This window comes from Microcaecilia unicolor, chromosome 3 (genome assembly GCF_901765095.1).
Source record: "Microcaecilia unicolor chromosome 3, aMicUni1.1, whole genome shotgun sequence".
NCBI lineage: Eukaryota > Metazoa > Chordata > Amphibia > Gymnophiona > Siphonopidae > Microcaecilia > Microcaecilia unicolor.
Window position 1 is genome coordinate 49492248 of NC_044033.1, and position 27422 is coordinate 49519669.

General features: G+C 42.1%; 1 protein-coding gene across 2 annotated transcripts in view; it reads left to right on the top strand.

Moving 5' to 3' along the window:
• Positions 1-27422, top strand: part of SOS1 (SOS Ras/Rac guanine nucleotide exchange factor 1) — a 322749-nt gene that overhangs the window by 172273 nt on the left and 123054 nt on the right. The window lies entirely within an intron of this gene.

Consider the following 27422-nt stretch of genomic DNA (forward strand, 5'->3'; position numbering starts at 1 on the left):
CAACTCTTTTGGATGATGCCTTGAGTGGTGTCACTTAGAGCCCTGTTTACTAAGCTGTGATGTAGGTGTGCTAACCTTTTAGCGTGCGCTAACAAGTAAGACACCCATTATAATCCTAGGGGTGTCTCTAGCATTAGCGCGCGCTAAAAAGTTTGCAAGCCGACAGTGCAGCTTAGTAAACGGCCATTATTTTGATGTTTAAATGACGCTGTGCACAAAGAAAAGTTAATGAAACTGTGTTTAAATGCGTGCCACGGAAGTAAAAGAACTACATTAAAAATCTAATGCTGGTTTTTATTTACTTCCAAGCTAATTATTTTTTAAAGTACTTATAAGCGAAGTAAAACTTTGAGTTAAATACAGGTAAAGTTTTAAAAAATTGCTGAAAAACAAACCAAAAAAAAAAAAGCATTACAACAAAAATAAAATTAACTTTTAACTTCATGGAGGCTCTCTGGGGCATGGATCCTCTTCCTTAGGCAGCCAGGGAATTCTGGGCTTGGACTCCCGAAACAGGGAGGCTGCAACCAGAGAACCTTCAAATCTCTGGCACCTCCTCATTAGACCAATAATACTATGATGATTCCAGGGAAAATAACAGCAGTCCACTTGCTGATGATGATGCCAGCTGGACCACTGTCTTTTTCCAAGAATGGTGGTGGGGACAAGAGGACAAAATGCAACACTTTCCTGGAAGAAAGTAAATTGGGGAGAGAGGGGTGGAGCAGGGGCCTGGCAGAGATTTTACAGGCGCTTTGGTTCAGGGTCTTCCTGTGCTGGGGGGCTGCCTGAGCCTAGAGTGTCCTGGGATCTGTGGGTCCCCAACCTAGGGATCTCAGTTCTAGGAGTCCCTAACTTGGGAATCCAGTACTCCTTTTTTTTTTTTTTTTTTTAACTTATTGACTTCCATCTCCAGTGGTGAAGTAATATTTCAGTGATAACCTTCTGCTTTAAAAGTAATTTAGTATGAAGCTCATTGGCATGAATTTCCATGCTATTTGGGCTATGATTAGCACAGTGGTTTTATTCATAGTTTGATGCTGATATTTTTGTGCAGTATGATACTTGTTACATCAGAAGCAATCGTAGCACACACAGAATCAATACTAAATCAAAAGGAAACTTTTGTTGAGACTACTGCATTTATTACATTGGGTCTGGAATTTGTAACCAATTTAGGGTAGGTTTTATATCTTTTTACGGCTTTAAAGTAAATATTGGTCATAATAAATTGAAAACTTGTCCTTTAACATAGTGATTGAACATTTTTTTTGCAGCAGTTAAATTCTGAAAGCAAGTGTCTGCTATGAAGAAGACCTGTTACTGGAATAGAGCTCTCATTATAATTCTGGTTCTAAGACAGTGCTTCTCAAACTTTTATCCCATATGACCCCATTTTAACAGTTAAATTCACATAAAGCAAATAATGAAAAGAAAATACCAGACCTCCCCTTCCCTTTCCACTTTCATTCGCATGAAGTGAGTGGAGGAGTAGCCTAGTGGTTAGTGCAGTGGGCTTTGATCCTGGGGAACTGAGTTCGATTCCCACTGCAGCTCCTTGTGACTCTGGGCAAGTCACTTAACAACTGAATATATGTAACCCACTTTGAATGTAGTTGCAAAAACCTCATAAAGGCGGTATATCAAGTCCCATTTCCCTTTCTCCCATTCTCTCCTCTCCACGTATCGAAAGCATGAAGGCAGCAGTAGCTGTGACAATCATGGCAGCAGTCAGCATAGTGGCCTATGTATCGGTGTATGCACACAAACCCTAGGACTCTTACTGGGTTTCCAGTCTAACAGGGAACCCACTGAAGAAGAGGGGGACAAGACCTGTGAATGTTCACTGACTCACAGCCCCATGTTGAATGCCACTACTGGGTTAGACCACAGTGGTAGTGGAAATTTCAGAAGGGAGGGAGGCTGCCTTCCCTGTTTGTGACTCCATCTGCTAATGGTTTGACCCCATGTAGGGTCATTCGACCAACAATTTGAGAACCACTGTTCTAAGACTGTCTATATGTTCCTATGCTTCTATTTTTGCTTACTCATCCTTTCGACCAATGTATCATTTGTTCCTGAAAACAGGCATTCTGTTTGTGCCATTGGCATTTCAATGTTCTCTTAAAATGTTTCTTTTCAAAAATATTTAAAGATTACAGAACAGTTTGTTGGAATTTTACCGGTTTATGTGAGGATATTTCCCTATGTTTTTATTGTTTTAGTGGTGGACAGCAGTTTTACGATCTCAGTGTTCTCCCCAGAACGTTTTCAATGGGCATGCTACCCAGTTGATTTTACTGACTACGTGGCTAATTTACACACCACTCATACAAAGCATAATATTAAATCATCCTAGTAAAAAAAAAAAAAAAGTCTCTCACCACAGGAACAGACTTACCTCAAATCCCAAAAGCAAGTTCAAAAAAATATGTTTTCAGCGCTTTATGAAATAAAAGATAAGAGGTGTCCAGCCAGAGATATGGTGGAAGCGAATTCCATAATGCAGGTGCAAGAAAGAAAAAAGCACATTCCTTTGTGTACTCCCTCTGGATCCTATTAAGACTAGGGATAACCAATCTATTATCGTTAAGAGAACAGAAAGTACGTGTGGGAGTTTATGGTATTATGAGTAATGAGAGGCTGCGGTGTTGTAATTAGGGAAAAATCACAAGATTGTCAAAGAAAATCCACAAACAGGTATTAAAGCAATCAAATATATATAAAAAAGGATTTTTAAGTGTTCATAATTAGTGAGAGGTAAAACAGCAGAAATTGTGTCAGAAAGAAACCTCTGAGTTTTTAATCATTGTACTACAACATCACAAATCATTAAAAACAATTTTTTAATTGCAAGAGTTCAAAACATTAAAAAAAAAACCACACATTTGTATTGAAGACATCTGAAGTGCACTAAATTTTCAGTGATACCATTTCAAATAGAGATATATAGAGCAAAGCAACACTTATCTGGACTGATGGCTTGAATGCAAAGCCTTAAATGTTCAAAATATGAAGTATCAGGTCCCCAGCATGGACCATGTTTTGAAAAACTGCTCAGGGAGACCATCTGCACCAAAATGTCTGGTTCAAACACTTGTCACGGAAATGTTCATTTTTGTCAAGGCTCACAGGTCTAGTTTATAACTGGGAAAAATATATATATTGAAAAGGTTAACACAAAACTAATAACTCTGTTTCAAATTAACCAAAACAGTCTGATGGGATACCTGTTGCCCTCAATAAGGTGCAAACCTCATATGACATCAGGAGTTCTAGTACTTATTTAAATAGAACTGTCTATCCCTCCTTATGAGCATGTGATATTCTTTAGCCAATCATCATAAAGAATGATGTAAAACAGCAGAGATGGATTTTTTTGTGGCATAAGCTGGAACCATCTGGTCTTAATAAAGAAGTGGAGTTGCAAGCTTTTCTTTAAAACAGTACCATGATGTATTTTAGTTTATTTTTGTTGGCAATATATTGTCCACCTCTTATTATAGAACCCCTGACCCTGGGATGTCGCAGAAAAAAGTATACTATTGTAACCACTGTGCCTAGTGTCGGCATTCTTTCAAGTTTATGTACAATATTTTCTCCGAGGACAAGCAGGCTGCTTGTTCTCACATATGGGTCGATGTCCGCTTCGGCCCAAGAATCGACATTTTGCAAGCAAAATATAAAAAAAAGTTTTGCCAGTCTTCTGGAGTGCATGCAGCACGCACCGTGCATGCGCGGACCGATTTCCCGCCCATCGAATGAGTGCGTTTCCTCAGTTTTTCTTTTTCCGCGTTGAGGTGCGGTAGGTTTTGATCTCCGCTCCTTTCAGGCCCAGGAAATGAGTCTTCAAATTTTTTCGCTATTTGTTGCTAATTATTTCTTTATTTTACTAACAATTGTCAGTTAAAAAAAAAAAAAGTTTCCTGTAGTCTCTCTTAGATTTGTTCTCCTTTTCAAGTTTCCTTTGTTTTTTGACGTGGCCAGGTTATCCCTTTTTTTTTGTACCCTTTTTTTGGTTAGCAGGCACAATCGTGTCTTTTGATTTTTGCCAAAGCCATTTTTCCTTCCAAGTCATCAAAGACACCCAGCAGCTTCAAACGTTGTACTCTGTGCAACCGGACCATCTCAGGTACCGATACCCACGCCTGGTGTATCCAGTACCTTGGGCCCGACCATAGCCTAGCCGCTTGTAGTCTGTGTCTTCATATGAAGAAACGGACCCAAGCGTCTCGAGAAGCCCAACGAGAAAAGCTTTTGGGGCTTGGTCCGGGACATCGACATCGGTACCGAGGTCTGCGGCGTCGACATTGAGGGAAGCATCGATGTTGGGAGCGGAGGTAATGGCTGCTGAAAGACCAATTCGTGCTGGGAGCAGTGAGGCATCAAGTGGGTTTCCACCTGCCTCGAGGCCTCCTGTTATGCAGGCTCCCGGGACTCAACTTCATCGGACCCGGACCCGAGGAGCGTGAGGATTCTACGTCCTCATCGGTACCAAGGAGTCTCGATGACGGACGTCGAGCGAAGGTGAAGAAGCACCATCATCGTTCTCCTTCGACACACAGTGCCGGGAGCTCCAGGGCGTCAAGGGAATCAGCACCCGAGAAGTGTCGGCGCCGAGAGGATCGCTCCCCCTCTATTCAGGAGGTGCCGATGCGTCGGTCTTCTGGCGGCCCAATGCCTGCTCCCGAGCCTCGACAGATTCTGCCACCGGCTCCTTTACCGACCCCGCAGCCTTGTCCAATGGCGGCTCACGACGAGCGCATCAGAGCCCTGCTTTCAGAGCTTCTGGAAGGATTGCTGCGCCAGTCTGCTTCGGTGTCGGGGGTGCTTGCGCCTTCCATATGGTCTGCTGCAGTGGCATCTGGCCCTTCGCCTGTGATGAGGTTCCCGACCTCCGTGCCGCCTGCAGCATTGGTGTTTGCTGCCACCCAGGTCGACTCCCCTCCTGTCCCTAGTGTCCATAGTGCGAGCGTCTCGACAGTTCACGGCTCAGCAGATGTTGAGACTTCTGGGGCACATGACCTCCACAGTTCATGTAACTCCCATGGCACGTCTACACATGAGACCAGCTCAGTGGACCCTAGCTTCCCAGTGGTGTCAGGCCTCGGGGGATCTAGAAGATGTGATCCAACTGTCCACTGACTTTTGGAATTCCCTTCAGTGGTGGACGGTTCGATCCAGTTTGACCTTGGGATGTCCATTCCAAATTCCTTAGCCACAAAAAGTGCTGACAACGGATGCATCCCTCCTAGGGTGGAGGACTCATGTAGATGGGCTTCACACTCAAGGACCTTGGTCTTTTCAGGAAAAAAGTCTTCAGATCAACCTCCTAGAATTGCGAGCGATCTGGAACGCTCTAAAGGCTTTTGTTATGATTGGGGTCTGAACCCCTCTCAAACTTACCTCTTTCCTGGGGGGTCAGCTTCTTAGCTGGCTTCTGTTTCTTTTCTCTGTCTTTTCTGAGCTGGCTCTGTCTCTCTGTGCTGGCAGCTTCCAGCAGCATGGCTCTAATTGTTTCACTATACTGCACCTGTGTGTGTGTTGCCTGAGTTGCTCTACCTCTCTTTGGGTGTACTGGCTTCAAGTGCTTCACAGTGTTGCATTGGTGTGGGTTGGGCCTCTCTGGGTCAGTGTGCTTTTGCCTAGATCTAGGGAGTGTGACATTATCAGGGAGGGCCTTGATAAGGAAGTGGTGTTGTTTCCTTCAGGACCTTTGCAACAGTGGTGTTTGCTTTAGGTAGGGTGGTGCAGTGTGCACTTCTGACTTTGTGTCTAGTTTCCCTGCTTGCTTTTGCTAAGGGCCAGGTTAGTGTTAGTGCAGTGTGCACTGGTGTCTGTGTGTTTAGCTTTCCTGCTTTTCCCTTTGGTTCCCCTGCTTTTCCCTCTTGGTTTTGGAAGCATTGCTGTGTGTAGGGCTTTGGAAGCTCTGTTGTTGATAGAAGTACTTCAGGGTTTGGTGTTGTTAGGAACACTGCAGAGTTTGCTGTTAGAAGTACTTCTGGTGTTTGTGCTATTGGGAACATTGCAGTCTTTGCTGTTGGTGTTTGGTGCTTTAGAAGCACTTTTGGCTTATGTGTTAGCTTCACTGCTTTTTCCTTGTGGCCCCCCTGTCTTCCCTTTTAGTGGTAGGAGCTCTTCTGGTTGCTTGCCAGAGTAGTGCTTAGGAAGCACCTTGTTAGTTGTATCTAGCTTGCTAGAGCAGTGCTTAGGTAGCTGGTTAGTTCTGTGTTTAGCTTATTAGTGTAAAGCTCTGCTTGTAGCTTGGTGCTTAGTAGCACCTGTGTTAGCTTTGTGTTTAGTTCCCTGCTCTGTTAGTTTAGGGCTTAGGAAGTCCCTTTCTTGAGCAGAGATTAGGAGCTCCTGTTTAGTATAGGGCTTAGGAAGACCTTTTGTCAGTTTACTGTTAGGAACACTCCTGCTGGTTTAGGACTTGGGAGCACGTAGATCAGTTTAGGAGTACTTCTGTTTCCAGTCCTGGTCCCTGTGTCATCCGGTATCCAGTAAATCCTGCCGGCTACTCGAACCCAGGAGCTCAACTTCTGGGGGGCTTAGTAGCTAAGTGCAGGTGAAGCTGTACGGACCAGTCCAGTGTGCTCCAGTCCAGTGTGTTCCGGTCCGGTGTGTTCCAGTCTGGTGCGCTCCAGTCCAGTGTGTTCCGGTCCGGTGTGTGTTCCAGTCCTGTGTCCTCCAGTCCGGGGGATTCCAGTCCATGTGTTCCGGTTCGCTGGGCAGTGCCTGCAGTCCCTGCCGGTGTGCTTACCCAGTGTGGGTTGGTGGGTTTTGCCTGCTGCTGTCGCTCCTCGGCAGCAGCCCAAGGGCTCACGTTTGCTCCAGAGCCCGGCCCCGCGGGCTCTGAACCTGAGAACCTGACAGCTTTCAGCGATCGGCTGTCCAACGAAATCATTTTGATTCAGACAGACAGGTTGCTATGTATTACACCCTCAAGCAGGGGGGCACCGGATCTCGCCCTCTGTGTCAGGAAGCCATCCAGATGTGTCTTTGGGCACACCGTTATGGCATGTTTCTCCAAGCCACTTATCTGGCAGGTGTAAACAACAGTCTTGGCCGACAGGTTGAGCAGGATAATGCAACCTCACGAGTGGTCACTGAACATGGGCGTTGTCTGCAAGATCTTCTGAGCATGGGGCACCCCTCGGTGGATCTTTTTGCCACTCAGATCAATGACAAGGTCCCTCAGTTCTGTTCCAGGCTTCAGGCCCACGACAGACTAGCAGCAGATGCTTTTCTCTTACATTGGGGGACAGGCTTTCTGTATGCGTATCCTCCCATACCTCTAGTAGGGAAGACTTTGCTGAAACTCAAGCAAGACTGCGGAACCATGATCCTGATTGCACCCTTCTGGCTGCGTCAGATTTGGTTCCCTCTTCTTCTGGAGTTGTCTTCCGAAGATCCGTGGAGATTGGATTGTTTTCTAACCCTCATCACCCAGAACGAGGGGGCGCTTCTGCATACCAACCTCCGGTCTCTGGCGCTCACGGCTTGGATGTTGAGAACGTAGAATTCGCTTCCTTGGGTCTCTCTGAGGGTGTCTCCCGAGTCGTGCTTGCTTCCAGGAAAGATTCTACAAAGAAGTGTTACTCTTTTAAGTGGAGGAGGTTTGCCATCTGGTGTGACAGCAAGGCCCTAGATCCTCGCTCTTGTCCTACACAGACCCTGCTTGAAGACCAACTCTGTAAGGGCTCACCTCAGTTCTATTAGTGCTTTTCATTATCGTGTGGAGGGTAAGCCTATCTCTGGACAGCCTTTAGTTGTTTGCTTCATGAGAGGTTTGATTTTGTCAAAGCCTCCTGTCAAACCTCCACCAGTGTCATGGGATCTCAACGTTGTTCTCACCCAGCTGATGAAGCCTCCTTTTGAGCCACTGAATTTCTGCCATCTGAAGTACTTGACCTGGAAAGTCATTTTCTTGGTGGCTGTTCTTCAGTTCGTAGAGTCAGTGAGCTTCAAGCCTTGGTAGTGCATGCTCCTTATCGCAAGTTTCATCACAACAGAGTAGTCCTCCGCATGCACCCTAAGTTCTTGCTGAAGGTGGTGTTGGAGTTCCATCTGAACCACTCAATTGTCTTGCCAACATTTTTCCCCCATCCTCACACCCGCCCTGCTGAACGTCAGTTGCACACCTTGGACTGCAAGAGAGCATTGGCCTTTTACATGGAGCGGACCAGCTCCTTCAGAAAATCCGCCCAAATGCTTGTTTCTTTTGATCCCAACAGAAGGGGAGTCGCAGTCGGGGAAACACACCATTTCCAATTGGCTATCAGATTGCATTTCCTTCACTTATGCCCAAGCTGGGCTGACTCTTGAGGGTCACGTCACGGCTCATAGTATTAGAGCCATGGCAGCGTCGTTGGCCCACTTGAAGTCAGCCACTATAGAAGAGATTTGCCAGGCTGCGACGTAGTCATCAATCCACACATTCACATCTCACTACTGCCTTCAGCAGGATACCCAACGCGACAGTCAGTTTGGGCAGTCGGTGCTGCAGAATCTGTTCGGGGTTTAGAATCCAACTCCACCCCCCTAGGCCCATGAGGACCATCTCTGTTCCATAACCAAATTTGAATATACATTGCTATTGATCCAGTTAGATTCTCTCTTCTAGTCAATCACTGAGCTAAACACAGTTTGTTCTGTAAGGGTTCCTTTTACAAGGCCACGGTAAAAAGTGGCCTGCGGTAGTGTGGACATGTATTTTGGGCGCATGCTGGGCCACTTGTTGCTGCTGCTGGGAAAAAGGCCATTTTTTTAATTGGCCGGGAAATGGGCTTGCGCAAAAATTAAAACTAGTGTGTGCCTATATATGGCCTAAACCCTTACCAACAGCCGTTGACTTAACGGTAAGGGTTCACGTGTTATCTGCGCGGTAACCATGCATCACGTGCCAATGTGGCCGAGCTGCCAGTTACCGCCGGGAACTTCCTCCGTGGTAGAAAATAGAAAAATATTTTCTACCGCGAGATTCGGCACATGTGAAACTCAGAATTACTGCTTGGTGCATGTGCTACCCTGGCGGTAGTGCCGATTTGGCGCGTGCTACTTGTGCATTATCCCTCCCACGGCTTTGTAAAAGGTCTCCTAAGTTTCCTAGAAATGGGATGTTAGATACTGGCTGGTAACTTTCAAGCTTATCTTTAAGGTGGTTGTTCTACTTCAGAGGACGCACCACTGCCCTTTTTAATGTTCTTGATAGTTGCCCATTAGAAAGAGAGGAGTTCACAATTTTTGTGTTCTCTTCTTTGAGGCTCCTTCTTGCCTGCTACACTATCTTTGATGGGCAGGAGTTAAGGGAGTGGGAGGTTAGTCGAAGGCCTCTCAGGATTTTGTCAGGGCCCTCTTCTGTTACTGGGTTAAGAGTCCCATACATCAGTATGAGGAGATGGCAAATTTGTTTGACCCTGGTAAACTGACAGGGAATTGGGTGAGACTGCTTGTAAATCCTGGTGAAGACGTTTAATTTTGTTGGCCAATTATGCAGCAAAGTAATTGCTGTTTAGTTTTGACCATGCAGACTGGTTCTTTTGTGGGGGTTATAGTAGTCTGTTATAGTAGGCTGTTTAATATGCTGAAAAGGTACTTGATAGAATTGGCAGCCTATTCAATGCAATAAGAGAAGTATTGTTTCTTGGAGCTGTTAAGGCTTGGCGGTACTTAGTCATATGTTTCCTATAGTTTAGTCTATCCTTATCCAGGCAAGATTCACCCCATCTCTTTTCCAGTTTTGGAGAGAACCAAGTTGATCATTTGTGAGTGGGGCATAAGACCTTTTTTAGCAACCTGCTCTAACGCTGTAGTTGCCTTCTCATCCACATGTGGATAGTCTGCCTCAAGCAAATGTTGACTTCTGAGAATTTCCTAGTCTCTGATCTCCTTCCAAGTTTTGGGAGGTGCACTTTGTTTCAGGTGGTCACTTAGAGACAGTTTGATTAGAAAGAGGTCTGTCAATGATAGAGGTGTTATTTCTTTACTAGTATCCTGATGTTAACCCCCTTTTAGAACACCCAGTCTAGTATGTGTGTATTTTGGAGAAGACAAGAGGACAGCTGTGGTATCCGGGATTTCGATTTGTAGATTAAAGTTTTTCATCATCACTAGGCTAAGGAATCTCAAGGTCACCTTTGTAATCAAATTAAATGGTTCTTGCACAGATGATGTGTTGTTATGAGGTGTTTGTTATACCATGATAAGTTGCCGATTAGACCAGGAGACATCTGGGATTGCAGAGCTGTGTGGAAAAAGGATACTATAACCCCCATTGACCAAAAGAAGACAAGTGTGTAAAAGATCAAACCACCTGCCTAACAGTACTCAAATGATTTCCTCCCTGCCATACCCAAGTAACCCCCAGATTATGCTTTTTAACCATAGGCCTAGTGAATCACAAGTCAGCTACTAAGATTTATTTATTGCATTTGTATCCCACATTCCCCCACCTATTTGCAGGCTCAATGTGGCTTACATAGATTTGTTAACATTGTCATTTCAGGATATCAGATCAGATATAGTTAGTAACGTGTAGCAATTAGGAAGGGAAAAAGAAGAAGGAAGAGAGTGATTTAGGGTAGTTATAGAAGGTAAGCGTTCATGATTGAGTGGGTTGGTGGGGTGACTTAGTGAGGCTGTAGGTTCTCATTGTAGGCCTTGTTGAAGAAGAATGTCTTCAGAGATTTTCGAAAGATAGTTGTTTCGTTGATCACTTTCAAGTCTGTTGGTAATGCATTCCATAACTGCGTGCTCACGTAAGAGAAGGTAGAGGCATGCATCAGCTTGTATTTAAGTCCTTTGCAGCTGGGGTGTAGTGCAAGTTGCGAAATTTGTGGGATGATCTTGTGGCGTTTCTAGGAGGTAGGTCTACGAGGTCTAGCATGTAGATTGGGGCGTTTGCGTGTGCATAATGTTATCTGTGAACAGCATCTATACACTTTATAAATAACTGAAATCTGCTAGATGAAACCAGGGCCTTACCAGTGGTTTTCAACCAGTCCTCAGGGTCCACCTAGCCAGTCGAGTTTTCAGGACATCCACAATGAAAAATAAGAGAAATTTGCATACCAAGAAGGTAGTGCATGCAAATCTGTCTGATGCATGTTCATTGTAGATACCTTGAAAACCTGACTGGCCAAGTGGTCCCTGAGGACTGAGTTGAGATTAGAGAGCTGCACGGGAACGGGGTTTGCGGGAATCCCACGAAACCCGCGGGATTCCCGCAGGGCCGGAAGCAGTTCTGTGGGGTTCCCGCGGGGACGGAAGCAGTTCTGCGGGGTTCCTGCGAAGACGGAAGCAGTTCCTGTGGGGTTCCTGCGGGGATGGAAGCAGTTCTGCGGGGTTCCCGTGGAAGTGTTAGCTACACCTGCACCAGCCTGTCATCTACCGAGTACCAAGTTCTTTGAGTGCTGTCTCCTCCTCCTCCTCCTTGCTTTAACAGTACAAATGTGGAAAATTTTCTATTAAGGAGGTGGTAAAGACACAAATGATGATGGAATTCAAAAAGGCATGGGATGAACACAGAGGATCTCTAATTAGAAAATGGAAGTGGATGTGTGAAGTAATGCTTAGATGGCGACTGGCTGTGATTAATTAGGGCCAATACCGGGCAGACTTGTATGGTCTATGTCTAATATATGGAAGTCTGGTTTAGGATGGGCTGGAAAGGGCTTAGACAGCAACTTCAGTGACTGGAACATAAGGACAGTTCTGGACAGATTTTTATGATCTGTGTCTCACAAATGAGAAGACGCATAGACTGGAGTGGGCTTCAATGACAACTCCAGCAGTTGGAACATAAGAATACCCAGCTTACTCCCAGGAAGACTGTTACACTGGGGGGTCTGGCTGCTTTGCATATATCAGATTTTTTTTTAAACTACAAAAGGTTCCCTTTGAGGAAAGGCTAAAGAGGCTAGGGCTCTTCAGCTTGAAGAAGAAAAGGCTGAGGTGAGATATGATAGAGGTCTATAAAATACTGAGTGGCATGGAACAGGTAGATGTGAATTGCTTGTTTACTCTTTACAAAAGTACTAGGACTAGGGGGCAAGCAATGAAGCTACTAAGTAGTAAATTAAAAAAACAGGAGAAAATATGCACACATGTTATTAAATTCTGGAATTTGTTGCCAGAGATTGTGGTAAAAGTTTGGATAATTTCCTAAAAGAAAAGTCCATAAGCCAGATGGATTTGGAAAAATCCACTGCTTATTTTTAGGATAACAGCATAAAATCTGGGATCTTGCCAGGTACTTGTGACCTGGATTGGCCACTATTGGAAAACAGGATGTTGGGCTTGATGGATCTTTGGTCTGCCCCAGTATGGCAACACTTATATTCTTATGTTCTTATGGAAAATGGGTGCTTTTGCTGTTTTGCTTAACAGTGATCTAAAGTGAAAGGGAGAATGGTTCTTCCTGAAGCTAACATACTCTTTCATAAAGAATACAATTTTTTTAAATCTATATGTCTATATATCTATCTCACATTTAGATTCATTTTTACAATGTATGCATAATCCCTTATATGACAAACTACCCCTTTCTCTTCACTGCTCTATGTTTCTGTGGATGTATGTATGTATTTTTGAAAAAGCTCTACAAAACACAAGTTATTTTTGCCTCTAGAATCTTTTGGCAGTTATCACTCTGTAAGGTTAAGCTGTTCTATTTTTAAAGCATTCTGATATGGAAAAGCAGTGTTTGTGCGTCAGCTAAGCATCAATTTCCTCTCCTAAGGAATTCAATCCTTATTGTTTATAAATCCTTCTAGGGCACATTATTGTTCCTTGCTGTTTTAAAAATTGCATTATCTACACAAGAGATCCTGACCAAAAAAAAAGAGTATGCTTTACATTTTCACTGGTTATGTAAAGGGTAAAGTATTGTAAAGAACATTCTCATTCTTCATGAGAGCTTTTTAAGCTTATGAAAACACTTACTAGCTCTCAGCAGGTTAAGTCCAAGTCAACCTTAACCACACAGTATTTTGTAGATTTTTTCTGATCTAAAATAAATACAATTCTGGAAAGCATCCCACAGGCTGTTGTTGACATAAGAGTACTGAATGGAGATAGAGTAGAGCCCAGTCTTTTTCTGAGGTATCTCAGTATAGGGTGCATTAGCTAATACAGAAATTTGCTGAAGTTGGATGCATTTTGGATCCCTGTTAAGCTAACCTGCAGAAATCATGCCTGATTCTTTAAGTTGTACTAACTTTGGGCATGATGCACAAAACTTACCATGCCAGCAATGTGTGATTTTTGACTGGTTCTAGCCGGTTTAGTAAGCACGGAATTCAGCGAGAAATGCACAAAGGAGTTCTGCATGCTTTATACCATTCGCGGTAGCGGCCAGTGAGAATCATATGTAAAACTATTATGTTGAGCTGATTAGTATTTAAATGTGCTTTCCGAGCGATACACAGAAATGAGCGCCAACCTTTTATGAGGAAATTTTAACGGGAGGTCAGAGCTTGCGTAGCATGCCAGTGGCTTCTTGGCAGAGCAGTTTGCTGTAGTATTTGCTCATGTGTGTGTGTCCCGCACGTAACATCATTGTGATGAAGTTGTCTTTGAACAAAACATGTTGAGGTGTGCCCACGGCACCTGTAGTTTAGAAAAAAAGCTACATACGACTTTCATACATGCACATATAAACCATAAACCCCCTGGGGCATGCAATTTGGCATGGAACCCCGCAAAAAAAAAAAACCTGTCACGGCCTGGGTGGTTTACTGCTTAGTATATATGTGTATGAAACCCATGTGTAGCAGTGGAACACTGTGGAGGCACATCCTTAGCACATGCTGTTTTGGGCTTTTGCATAGCATCCACGCTTAGCAGGTAACTGTTCTGTGCAAGCACAGGTGGTTTCCTTACTGAGCTGCTTGCCATTTGTAATGTGAGCAGCTCATTTGCATTACATTTCCTATGAGCATCACTCGCTATTTCAGAGTCATTAACTTTTACCAGGGATTTTTTACGGGGACTTTTGTGCATTGGCATCTTCCAATGCATTGCTAAGGGATGATTGCTTCCAGGATAGTATGGATAGTTTAGTATTATCCCCATTTGAAAAGGAGAAAATTTAGATGTTTCTATTTGTGATAATTGTCACCCAGTAGCAAATTTGCCTACTTTAGTGAAATTACTGAAGTCTGTAGTTGCTTCTCAATTTCAAGAGAATTTGGATCACTTTCAAATTTTGTATTCCAGGCAATCAGGATTTCATGCCATTTTTAGCATTGAGACGGTACTGGCTGGGCTGTTCTCAGAACTTAGACTACTACTGAATAAGGGACATCAAGCATTTGTTATGCAATTTGATTCATCAGCAGCTTTCGACTTGCTAAGTCATTATATTTTACTTGCCAGTTTGAATGACATTGGCACAACAGGCAAGGTGTGGGGATGGTTTACAGGATTTTTGAAAAGGAAAGGGATGGGGTTTGATATACTGGTTTTCTGTGGTTACAATCAAAGTGGTTTACATATTATATACTGCCTTTTCAATGTTGTAGCTATGGGGGTCCACTGGGGCTTGGGCCTCCCCAAATTGGCTCTGGGTCCCCTGGTTTGTCTGGCAGGCATCCCCAGCCCCCGCCAGCTGAAGTGTTCGTCCCACGCTGATCTCGCTGCATTGCGTACCCTGCTCTTCTCAGTCGTACACCAAAATGTGCCCCCCCCCCCCCCACTTTGGGTTCTGACCCCCCTCCCCGTCAAGGTCTGGCTTTCTGTGGTTACAGTCAAAGTGGTTTTCATATTACTTATTTTGTACCTGGGGCAGTGGAGGGTTAGGTGACTTTCCCAGTGGGAATTGAACCCAGTTCCCCTGGTTCTCAGGCCACTCCACTGGCCATTAAGCTACTCCTCTTCAAGTTTTCTGGCAGCACAATTTGTCAACTGCTTGGACTATGAAGCATGGGGTCTCATAAGATTCACCACGTTCCTTATTTTATTTAATTTTTATTTGGAGGGCATGGGAAGATTATTATAGCCGTTAGAAATTTAGTTCTTTTCTTACGCAGATTACATTGTTACTTTTTCCATTATTATCTCGTTTGCAGGAGGTTTATATTCAAATTAGTAATGTTTTTGAGGTCATCTATGTCTGGATATCTTTACTTAAATTGAAAATTAATCCTGACAAGACTAATACTTTATGGATTGAGTCCCAGTTATCTCTGCAGCCTTTACTGATGCCAGCCTTAGCAAGGATAGTAGTCCCAATCTGGAATGAAATTAAAATTTTGGGAGTTTTGTTTGATTCTGGACTAACAATAGAGAACCAAATTAATAACATGTGGAATTCATTTTTCAAGCTCAGAACACTTCGGAGCATCAGGCCGCTATTGGAGGTTAAACATTTTAATTTGGTTGTTCAAGCTATGGTACTGTCTGATATGAATTATTTGTAATATTGTTTATTTAGTTTCACCTGATAAGCAACTAAGCAGATTACAAATTGTACAAAATGCTGCTGCAAAACTGATTTTAGGGGGCAAATGGTTTGAGCATGCATCTAAGACATCTTCATTAGCTCCATATTAAGATGAGAATAGAGTTCAAGTTATTACTTTTTGTCTACAGAATTTTGTACGGTCTGGGCCTGACAGCTTGAAAGATTATGGGGTCTTTTTACTAAGCTGTGGTAGAATGTGACCTTAGCACACCTTTACATGGATTTTTCCAGCACGCCAAGGCCATTTTCAGCAGAGCCGGAAAATGGTTCAGCTTTCGTTTTCCCTATTAATGGTCATGCGGTAATGTTGCCAGTGACGCATGGCCATTAGACAGATTTACACATGAGCATTTACTGATACTCGTTTTGCAGGCAGTAAGGGCTCACATGCTAATCAATATGTGGTAACTAGGGCTGTACTGAATATTCAGCCCCCTAGTGCCTGAATGCATTGTTCGTATTGAGCCAAATATGAATTATGCATTTGAGGCACTAGAGGGCCGAATATTCAGTACAGTCCTAGTGGTAACTAACTGATTAATGCAGAAACATTCACTCTCTGGCCCAGGCTCACTCCCTCCATGATAAAATTACAAATATTTTTTAGTGTGGGTTTGCCCGTGCAGATTAGGGAATTACCACAGGATGCCTGAGTGTGTCATACGGTAAGGCCTTTTAAATCAGCTTAGTAAAAGGACCCCTATTTGATTTTATATCATCCTAGGAATTTGAGATCAACTCAATTTAGACTAATGCTACCAAACAGACCAAATTTTCGTTTGCATAAAACTAGACATACAGCCATCTTTGGAAAAGGCCCAGAGATATGAAATTCTGACATTATAGAATATTGCAGCCCGCCAGGGATAGTACTGACGTTCTTGCAGCCCCCTCTGTGTAAAAAGATTGCTCAACCTTGCACTACTACATTATTTTTATTTTCCTGCTGGCCATCTTTCTCCCTTTGTACCCAAGCATCCTTCTGGCTTTCACCGTCACCTTATCTTATCTGTTTGGCCACCTTAAGATCATCAGATACTTTCACCCCCAAGTCCCATTCCTTTTTTGTACACAGAAATACTCCACCCCCACCCCCATACTATACTGCTCCCTCGGGTTTTTTCAGCCCAGATGCATGACCCTGCATTTTTTTAGCATTAAACCTTAGCTGTCAAATTCTACACCACTCGTCAAGCTTTGCTTGATCCTCCTCATGCTGTCTATAATCTCATGATTGTCTATTGCAGAATTTGGTATCATTCACAAAGAGGCAAACCTTTCCAGACAGCCCTTTAGTAATATTGCTCACAAAAAGAGTAGGACCAAGGACTGATCCCTGGGGCACACAACTGGTAAATATGCATTTCCTCCAAGTGAGCTCCATTTACCATTATCCTTAGTCGCCTTACAGTCAACCAGTTTCTAATGCAGTCATTCACTTCAGGGTCCATACCGAGGGCACTAAATTTATTTGTAAGCCCTCTGGGTGAAACCTTGTCAGAGGCTTTGTTAAATCATCCGGCACTCTTCCTTGATCCAGCTGTCTGGTCACCTAATTAAAGAAATTAATCATATTTATCTGACAAGACTTACACATCTCCACGTAAGATTAACCACCTTGATTTAAAAAAAATGTAAACATTCAATAGTATGTTGACAGTAGGTGCTGTGTGAATCCCCCTGTTAATATATTATATAGTCAAATCATGCCGCCTTGGGTCCTGCAAACCATTGAATTTTAGAAAATTCACTATCCTCTGTTTTAGAAACATTTTCCGTTAATTTACTCACCATAAAGGTCAGACTAACTGGTCTATACTTCCCAACCCCTCCTTAATTGCACTTTTGTGGAGAGTTGCCATATCCACCTTTCTCCAGTCCTCTGGGCCCTCTCCTGACTCTTGAGGCATTGAAAAGAACAGACAGTGGAGTTGCCAGAACTTTCTTATGGTCCTTCAGTGCCCTTGATTATATCTCATCCAGCTCTATTGTTTTGTCTACTATCAGTTTATTTATTTATTAGGATTTATTTACCGCCTTTTTGAAAGAATTCACTCCAGGCGGTGTATAAGAATAAATCAAACATGAGAAATAGACAACCACAGCAGCAAAAATATTCAAATAACAATACAAAGTATGGCATGGTATACTACCTGCAATGCCAACACAATACGTAATATAACATTTTAATTGACAGTGTAGGGTATAAGCAAAGGTGGAGCATATAGATAGGTAAAAGACTAAGAGGAGTTAGAAAGTAAGGTGACTAAAGAAAGTTGCACATGAGGTCAGAGAGTTGGTTAACATATAGATAGGTAAGAGAGTAAGAGGAATTAGAAAATTAAAGTGACTAATTTAAAAAAGGGTGCACATGAGGTCAGAGAAATGGTTAAATATTATCTCAGCTAGGGTACGAGTGGATAAACGTGACCTGCTTCAGTATTTGCAGCCCGTGTCACTCCTTGTGTGTGTGAGTGAGACTAACAAAGTTAGTTTAGCTATTTCCTTCCAAACAGAGTCTTCTGAAAATTGTTGGCGTTCTTCCACACCCCCATTTCCATTTGTTTTTTTTGGGTTTTTTTTTTGCAGTCCTAGTCCCAGCCCTTCCTCTGTGAACACACAGGTTGTATGTACTGCTCCATGCAGATGACAACCCTGTATGCTTTTGTTGAGAGTTGAACTTGTTGCTTTGTGCAGGGTATTCCCTCTGTTCCTTTGGTTAAGGTTATATCTGTCACTTTTAGCAATTTACTCTTCTGTGGCTTTGGTTAAATTTGTACCTATCACGCCTTGCAGGTTTCACTTCTCTATGTCTTTGTTTGTGGTTGTACCTGCCACTTTGTGTATGTTACACCTTTCTGTGTCTTTTTTTTTTTTTTTTTTTTTCTGAAGCGTGAAAATCATTTGTTTTGTTTTTATTCCATCCTCTTGCTATATAGGGCCCTCTCTATTTATCCCATGCCTCTTTGAATTCCACCACTGTTTTTGTCATCATCTTGTGGATAATGGACTAGATCCTGTGTATCACGCCTAAAAATTTGGCAGTGGCAAAATGAAATTCGCTTCAGCATATTCTGTAAAGTACTCTTTAATTTAGGCATACTTTATAGAAGAAGCCTAAATTTCCACGCAGTATATAGAATATGCTAAGCGCCAGTCCACGCAGCTAAATTACACCAACTATACCTGGTATGAATCCCGATGCTTAGATTAGGCATAGAGCAGGTATATTCTATAACAACATGCATAGATTTTAGAAATGCCCATAACCCGCCCATTCCACGCCCACTTTTCAACTATGCGACTTAGAATTTACGCGCACCATGCCATAGAATATGCTTAGTGTATGTAAAATCTAATTCCAGTTGGTGCTGATAATTGTTTAACATCCAATTATCAGCACTGATTAGCTTGTTAACTAATTAAATTGTATGCATTGTTATGGAATACGCTTTGATTTCCATGCGGAAATCTCGGCACACTATATACAATCCTGGGGAATATGTACAATTTTTCAGCTTGGTATGCTTTGGCCATTAAAAAAAATGCAAATAGGCTAATGGAGATTTTTCAAAAAGAAATGGAGAAGAGTACTGAGAATATGCTCTTATACATGTGTTTAAATATGTGGTGCATCTGCACCTTGAACATTATATGTTGTTTTGGTACCTCCATGTTGGAATGCACAAAACTAGAAAAAGTTCAGAGAACATAAACAGATTATGCCTATTCAGTTTGGAAAAGAGGCAAGTGAAAGGGATATGATAGAAGTTTATGAACTCATGAGTGGGCTAGAATGGTTAAATAGGAGACAATTATTTAGCTTTTTAGACACTAAAACAAGAGGGCAGTCCATTAAAGTAACAATCAACATAAACAAATAGTATAATTTTTTTTTCTGTTTACACAGTGCACAGTTACACCCCTTAACTTTCACCGGAGAATGTGGTAAAGATATCAGACATAACAGGATTCAAAAGAAAGTTTCTGGAAAAAAAGGCTATAAAAATGAGTAGCCAAGGAGACGTGTGAAAACCATTACTTACTTTTAGAAATAAGCTGTAAGAAATAACTCTGTTATTTGGGGATTTGCTAGGTATTTTTGTGTTTGCTACCAGAGACATGATGTAGGATGATAGAACTTTAGTCTGACACAGTATGGCTTATCTTGTGTTCTTAAGGTTATCTCAGTATTTCCATGAATTTACCCTGTGTTCCTTTTGTATTTATAAACAACTTTTTTTTTTGTAGTGTTCACTTCTTTTTTTTTTTTTTTGGGTAAAAAAAATATGTGCTGTTTGAAGTAGATGAGAAAGTTTATATCTAAAATAAATGGCATATATCATCTCCCCAAGTCCTTATGTTAAGTGTAACATAGAAACATAGAATAATGTAGGCAGATAAAGACCCATATGGGCCTATCTAGTCTGCTCATCTTTGCCATCTACTCTCCCTATCACTTCCTCAGAGATCCTATGTACTTGTCCCAAGCTCTCTTGAATTCAGATACTGTTTTCATCTCCATCACTTCCACCGGGAGGCTGTTTCACGAATTCACCACCCTTTCTACGAATTCACCGCCCTTTCCACGAATTCACCGCCCTTTCCACGAGTTCACCGCCCTTTCCGTAAATAAGTTACTTCTGAGTCTATCCCCTTTCACCTTCATCCTATGCCTCCTTATTCCAGAGCTTCCTTTCAATTGAAAGAGACTTACCTCCTGTGCATTTATGCCTTGTTGGTATTTAAATGTCTGTATCATATCTCCCCCTCCCGCCTTTCTTCCAAAGAGTACATATTGAAATTTTTAAGTCTGTCCCCATAGGCTTTATGGCGAAGACCATTTTAGTAGCCGCTCTCTGGGCCTACTCCATCCTGTTTATATCTTTCTGAAGGTGCGGTCTCCAGAATTGTACACAGTATTCTAAATGAGGTCTCACCGGAGTCTTACAAAGGGGCATCATCACCTCCTTTTTCCTACTGGCCATTCCTCTCCCTATTCACCAAGGCATCCTTCTAGCTTTCACTGTCACCAGCTTAAGGTCATTGCATACGATCACACCCAAGTGTTGCTTCTCTTTTGTGCAAAAAGTTCTTCCCTCCTTAAACTGTATCATTCTCTCACGTTTTTGGAACACAAATCCATGACCCTGCATTTTTTAGGATTTAATCTTAGCTGTTGCCTTCCACTCAACCAATTCCTAACCCAGTCAGTCATTTTAGGGCTCATACTGAGGGTACTTGGTTTATTTATTAGTCATCTATGCAGAATCATGCCAAAGACTTTGCTGAAATCTAAATACACCACATCTAGTGCTCTCCCTCAGTCCAACTCTCTAGTCACCTAGTCAGTCAGATTTGTCTGACAAGACCTGCCTCTAGTGAAATCACGTTGCCTCAGGCCCTGTAATCCATTGGGTTCAAAAAACTTTAATGTTCTCTGTTTTAAAAGCATTTTCATGAATTTACTTACCACAGAAGTCAGACTTACTGGCCTGTAGTTCCCATCCTCTTTATTTCTGTTTTGGTGGAGAGGATTCACATTTGCTCTTCTCTGGGACTACTCCTAACTCTAGAGAAGCATTGAAAAGGACAACCAGTGGCACTGCTAGAACTTCCTTAAGTTCCTTCAGTACCCTCTGATGTATGTAAGCAGATCATTGTATATTTTGATAATTTTACCCAAAAGAAATATCCTTTTAAAATATGTCCATAGAGGAGCCCGTGACAATTTATCTGAATAAAATCCCACAATTTGCCAAAAGGTTAAACCAGTAATGATCCTTTCTCTGTACATCTAATATGCTAATCAAAATTTTTTTCTGGTTAAAAAGGGTGAGAAGCTATTGAGGAGAAGAATCCAACCGAGGAAGTTCAACCTCAGAGAAAGGAAATGGGGTTCTTTTTTTGTTGTTGGGGGGGGGGGGTGTTGAGTACACGAAGAAGATGCCTGCTTGAGGCTGAAGATCCAAACTTCTGATGGTATATTCTAAAGTTTTAGGGTAGCCAGGTCTTTAGTAGAGCTCAGTTTGATGAGATCATTTTCTGTGCACCATGATTACTGATCTCGTGCCCTACCTATCTCTGCCACATGTAAACACAACTTGCCCTGTAATGATGGGCATGAAGTGGCTGTGATACTACAGGACATAATTTTAGTTGGAAGTCTGGCTTATTTTGACACCATGACCTTGCTTTAATGGTCTAAATCTTTAGTTATTGTGAATCTCAGCATAACTTTAGAGTATAGCTTTTAATTACAAATTGGAGAGTCAGTTAAGTGTGAGACAGTTTGTTCAATCAGGGCGATTTGGGGCCATTGTAAAGTAGAAGAACCCAGATTCAGCTTGCTGCCGCATCTGTAATTGTGACTGATAGACTTGATATTTGTTGATATAAATCAAATATTCTCACTACAGGTTAACTCTTCTCTCTTTCTCTGGTACAGAATTCATGGGTGCCAAAGAGGCTGCTCTTTATATATTTATATGTAGGCATCTAACCACTGTTCATTTCTTTTTATACTCTCATTGACGGGAGAGCAGATATTATATAAAGATATTCTGATACAGTCTGTGTGGAAATCTTCAGTGCCATATAAGGAATGGCATCCTCTATATGTTATGGTGGAATCTACTCATACAGACCCAGCCAACCAAGACACTGTTTTGGTGGCTACCAAATCTGATATTTCTGTGAGATTGTGGATTGAATAAAGATGCTCCGGACTGATGATATGTGATATCTATGATATTTAAAAAAAATAAAAAAACTAAGATTGTTAGATGCATGAATCACACAGAATGAAATCAATATAGGAGAAGACATTGACTCTCTTGCCTACTTCTGCTAGGCTACTAGGGTGATGGAGAGGATGCTTAAGAGGGGCTCACGGGGGGTCCAGTGAACCCTCCTGGGACTTCATCCATAAGGGGGGTCCTGGGGTCCACTGGACCCCCAGGGCTGACGGTGACAGCCAGGGCTGTGTGTTTTACCCTTGTCTTGGCAAATTGCGGGGGGGGGGGAGGGGAGAGGAGGGAGTGGGAGGATAGATGACCCAATAAGGCTCGGCACCACTTCTCCCTTCTTAACCCTAATGCCAGCTCCAAGCTGGCGTAGGGTTAAGGCAGTTGGAGTGCCAGAGTTCAGAGTGTAGTTTTCTGAGCATGAGGGGGAATACGAAGTGAGCTCTATGGTATTCTTTGGCACACTCGTCAGCCGCACTAGAGCCCACTGACAACGAGTGTGCCAAGGAATACCACAGAGCTAGTGGCCTCTAGTGCTTGCATTTACCTTTGATCATCTCCCCCTCAGAGAGAAGAGAATTAAGTGTAGGTGTAGTTTCCCATTTTTCAATATCTTCAGCTACAAAGGAGAACATTGACTGATTTAGCACCTTGATGTACTAGAAATTGCAGAAGAAATGGAATATATACCTAATTCAAATGCAAACTCTCTATAATCATGAGAGCCTGATTGAAAAAATGGTGTTGTCCCCCCAGTGGAAATTACCTATCGGGCACAAGCAATTATGATTGCCTCAAACTGCAGTTGCACAGCAGGAGATTCACTTAACTTCACCAACTTGACTCCTACTATAGAAAAGATGGTTAGATACTTCATGGGATGTTTTCCCCTTTTATGATGAAGTTTTCATACATATTGAAGCTACCCCTTGCAACTGTCCCAGCCCCCTCCCAAAATACCCCACTTCCCAAATTATCTGCTCCCATCTGCCTCTCCCCAAACCACATACATTACCCCCACAACTGTCCTACCACCCTGCAAATTGCCACAGCCCTCAAAAGTAACCCCTGCTGTGCTCTACCACCCTAGAACTTACCCAAATCCCAAAAAACTAACCCCTGAAGCTGCCTCACTCCCATAGCAGCCCCAAACCCAAAAACAATCCTCTGCACCTGCACCACTGACTGCCCTGCAGCCTGCCCCAGTCAAAATGAAACCTCCACAACTACTGCACTAACCCATAAACTGCATAGAATGGTAAATATTGCGGTATAAAAGTGTTGTAAATAAAAACAGCCCTGCTGCAACTGCCTCTTAACCCACATTTTCCTTTCATATAAATTTATGTATTTATTTATTTATTGCATCTTTATCCCACATTTTCCCACCTATTTGCAAGCTCTATGTGGCTTACAATGTATCGTTATTGGTAGATAATAGATTGGAAGATAGCAATTAATGTTACATAAAGACCGTGAATAACATAATAAAAAATTAAACAAGCAGATATAAGAAAAAAACAGTTCTGATTATAGGTAAGGTGGAGATGTTACATTTACAATTGCTGATCTTTGTGGTATGCCTTGTTAAAGAGGTGGGTCTTTAGAGATTTACGAAAGTTAGTTAGTTCATAAATACTTTTTAAGTTGCGTGGCAATGTGTTCCATAACTGTGTACTCAGGTAGGAAAAGTTTGACGCATGCATTAGTTTGTATTTTAGACCTTTACAGCTGGGGAAGTGAAGATTAAGGAATGTGCGGGATGATCTTTTAGCGTTTCTGGGTGGCAAGTCTACCAGGTCTGACATGTAGGCTGGGGCATCTCCGTGAATGATTTTATGAACTAGAGAGCATACCTTGAACACGATACGTTCTTTAAGTGGAAGCCAGTGTAATTTTTCCCTTAGGGGTTTAGCACTTTCATATTTTGTTTTTCCGAATACGAGTCTGGCTGCGGTGTTCTGGGCGGTTTGAAGTTTTTTGATGATTTGCTTTTTACATCTAGCATAGATTGCATTGCAGTAATCTAGGTGACTAAGCACTATTGACTGTACCAGGTTACGAAAGATGGTCCTTGGGAAGAAAGGTCTTACTCTTTTTAATTTCCACATTGACTGGAACATCTTCTTGGTTGTATTTTTCACATGACTTTCAAGTGTAAGATGTCGATCAATGGTAACTCCAAGAATTTTCAGGGTGTCCGAGACGGGAAGGGACAAGTTTGGTGTGTTTATAGTGGTGAATTTGCTTGTGTTATGTTGTGAGGTGAGTATAAGGCATTGTGTTTTTTCTGCGTTAAGTTTCAACTGAAATGCATCCGCCCATGAATGCATGATATGGAAGCTTTGGTTTATGTCGTTGGTAATTTCCTTTAAATCATGTTTAAACGGGATGTAAATCGTTACGTCATCTGCATATATGTATGGATTGAGGTTTTGATTGGATAATAGTTTGGCCAAGGGTGTCATCATTAGGTTGAAGAGAGTCAGAGAGAGGGGGGATCCTTGGGGGACTCCACATTCAGGTATCCATGTGGCTGAGGTAGTCGAATTAGATATCACTTGGTATGGTTGTGTGGTTAGGAAGCCTTTGAACCAGTTGAGAATGTTGCCTCCGATTCCGAAGTATTCAAGGATGTGTAGTAATATTCCATGATCAACCATGTCGAAAGCACTGGACATGTCGAATTGTAGAAGTATGTTATTGCCAGTTGCGATCGCTTGTTTAAATTTATTGAGGAGAGTAACTAGTACTGTTTCAGTGCTGTGGTTAGACCGAAATCCTGATTGGGAGTCATGGAGTATTGAGAATTTATTTAAGTAATTGCTGAACTTGTGTGGTCACCATACCTTCCGTTAATTTGGTTATCAGAGGAATAGATGCTACTGGGCGGTAGTTGGTTAAGTCGCTTGTACTTTTCTATGCGTCTTTGGGTATAGGGGTGAGTAGAATATTTCCTTTATCCTTTGGGAAGATTCCGTTTTGTAGCATATAGTTCAAGTGCTCCGTGAGGTCTGATATGAATTGTTGAGGGGCAGACTTTATAAGGTTGTTAGGGCATATGTCTAATTTGCAGTGAGACTTGGCGAACCTTTTGAGCGTTTGGGAGAGGGTATCATCCGATAGTGTCTCGAAGTTGGTCCAGGGTTTGGGTCTAGACAATCAATGAGTTTTGTGTAGTTGATGGTATTGACAGGTATCATGAGTCGTAATTTTATGATTTTCTCATTGAAGTATTTCGCTAGATTGTCTGCTGCTGGTGTGTCTGTGCTGTTAGAAGTCACCGGTGTAGTATCTAGCAATTTGTTCACGAGTTGGAAGAGTTTATGTGTGTCCTTGTAGTCTGGTTCAATTTTAGTTTTGTAATATAATCTTTTAGTTTGTCTTATGGTGTATTTGTATTTTCTTTGTAGTTTCTTCTAAGCGTTGAGTGTGGAGTCGTCTTTCTTTTTATTCCATACTCGTTCTAACCTTCTAACTTGTGTTTTTAGTTTTTTCAGTTCTTCGTTGAACCATGGTATTGAGTTCCTTCTGTGTGAGAATCTGGTTTGAAGTTGATGCTATGTTATCTAATATGTTTCTGCATCTATTGTCCCATTCTTGGAGAAATTGATTTGTATCTGTCTTTATAGTCCATCCATTATAGTAGAACTCTTGCCAGAAAATTAACCGATCTATTTTGCCTCTCGTGGTATAGGTTATTCGTTCGTGTTTGTGGGGTGAATCTTTCATTCACCATTGGAGGGAGAGGTTTGCTTTATAGTGGTCGGACAACGGTGTGGGTGTCAACTTTGTATCTGTTAGTACAAGATTTAAGTCAGGGGCGAATTTATGTGTAATGATGTCTAGTGCATGTCCTTTTGTATGGGTTGGCTGTGTATTTGGTCTATGAAGATCCCATAGTTGGAGGAATTCTTCGCATTCTTGGGCGTTTGTTGAGGTAGGATCTTCAAGGTTTAGGTTGATATCCCCTACTATGTGAGAAGGTTAGAGGTAGAGAAACATGTGTTCGATATAAAGTCCATAAAGTGTGTTTGGCATTCCTACTAGTTACCTGGCAGTCTGTAGAGCAGGACTATGTTAAGGTGTTCCTGCAGGTTTGGCTATGGTTGTGATGGTGAACTGGGATCTGTAGATTATGGCTATTCCTCCTCCTCTTTTTCCATTCCTCGTCCAGTGGGTAATTCTATAACCTGGGGAGCATAGATCTAAGATTATGGGGTCTTTAAGGTCATGAATCCAGGTTTCAATAATGAATAAGAGATCGAGATTGTCTGTTGTGATCCATTCTGTTATTGTTTTATTAACTACTGATCTAGCATTTACATAACCCAGTTGGATTAGTTGGTAGGGGTCGGTTTGGGGCGAAGATTTTTTATTAGTTGTCTGTTCTCTTGGTATCTGGTTTTGTTGTGTCCTTTCTTCCCTTTCTGTTGGTTGTTTCCATGTGTAGTTGCTTTTCCTTTTAATTGGTTATTATTCTTTTGGCCTGGTGTGCTATAGTTGAGTTGTCTGTAGGGTTTGTGTGCTGTGGGTAGATTATTGTCTGTGTGGGGGGTTGTCCATGCATAGTAAATTAGGGGGAGAAAATAGATTATTAAAAGCAGTTTGTTAATGTTCATATTGGCGTTGGTTAGTGTAGTACAGTAAGCTAATTAAAAGTAGTGGTCGGCAGTGCAGAGCGGTGTTAGCTGATGAAATTTTACATTCAGTAGTGTAGTATGGTGTAGTGTAATAGGGTGTCTTTAGAGTGGTCATAGGTTAGAAGTCATCTGTATAAGTTAGTATAACAATTCAGGAGTGGAGGAGTGGCCTAGTGGTTAGGGTGGTGGACTTTGGTCCTGGGGAACTGAGGAACTGAGTTCGATTCCCACTTTAGGCACAGGCAGCTCCTTGTTACTCTGGGCAAGTCACTTAACCCTCTATTGCCCCAGGTACAAATAAGTACCTGTATACATTACAATATGTAAGCCGAATTGAGCCTGCCATGAGTGGGAAAGCGCGGGGTACAAATGTAATAAAAAATTTAAAAAAAGATTCAATACTACAAATACAGAAAGATGCTATAGGATGCGTACGAGTATTAGAGATCTAGAGTCTGCAAAATAAGCAATTCAAGCGTTAGAGGTCTAAAGTCATCAAAGTAATTTAGACTTTGGTTAGTCTCTGTTTCCAAATTTAGTAATGTATAACATTTTTTTTAATATGAT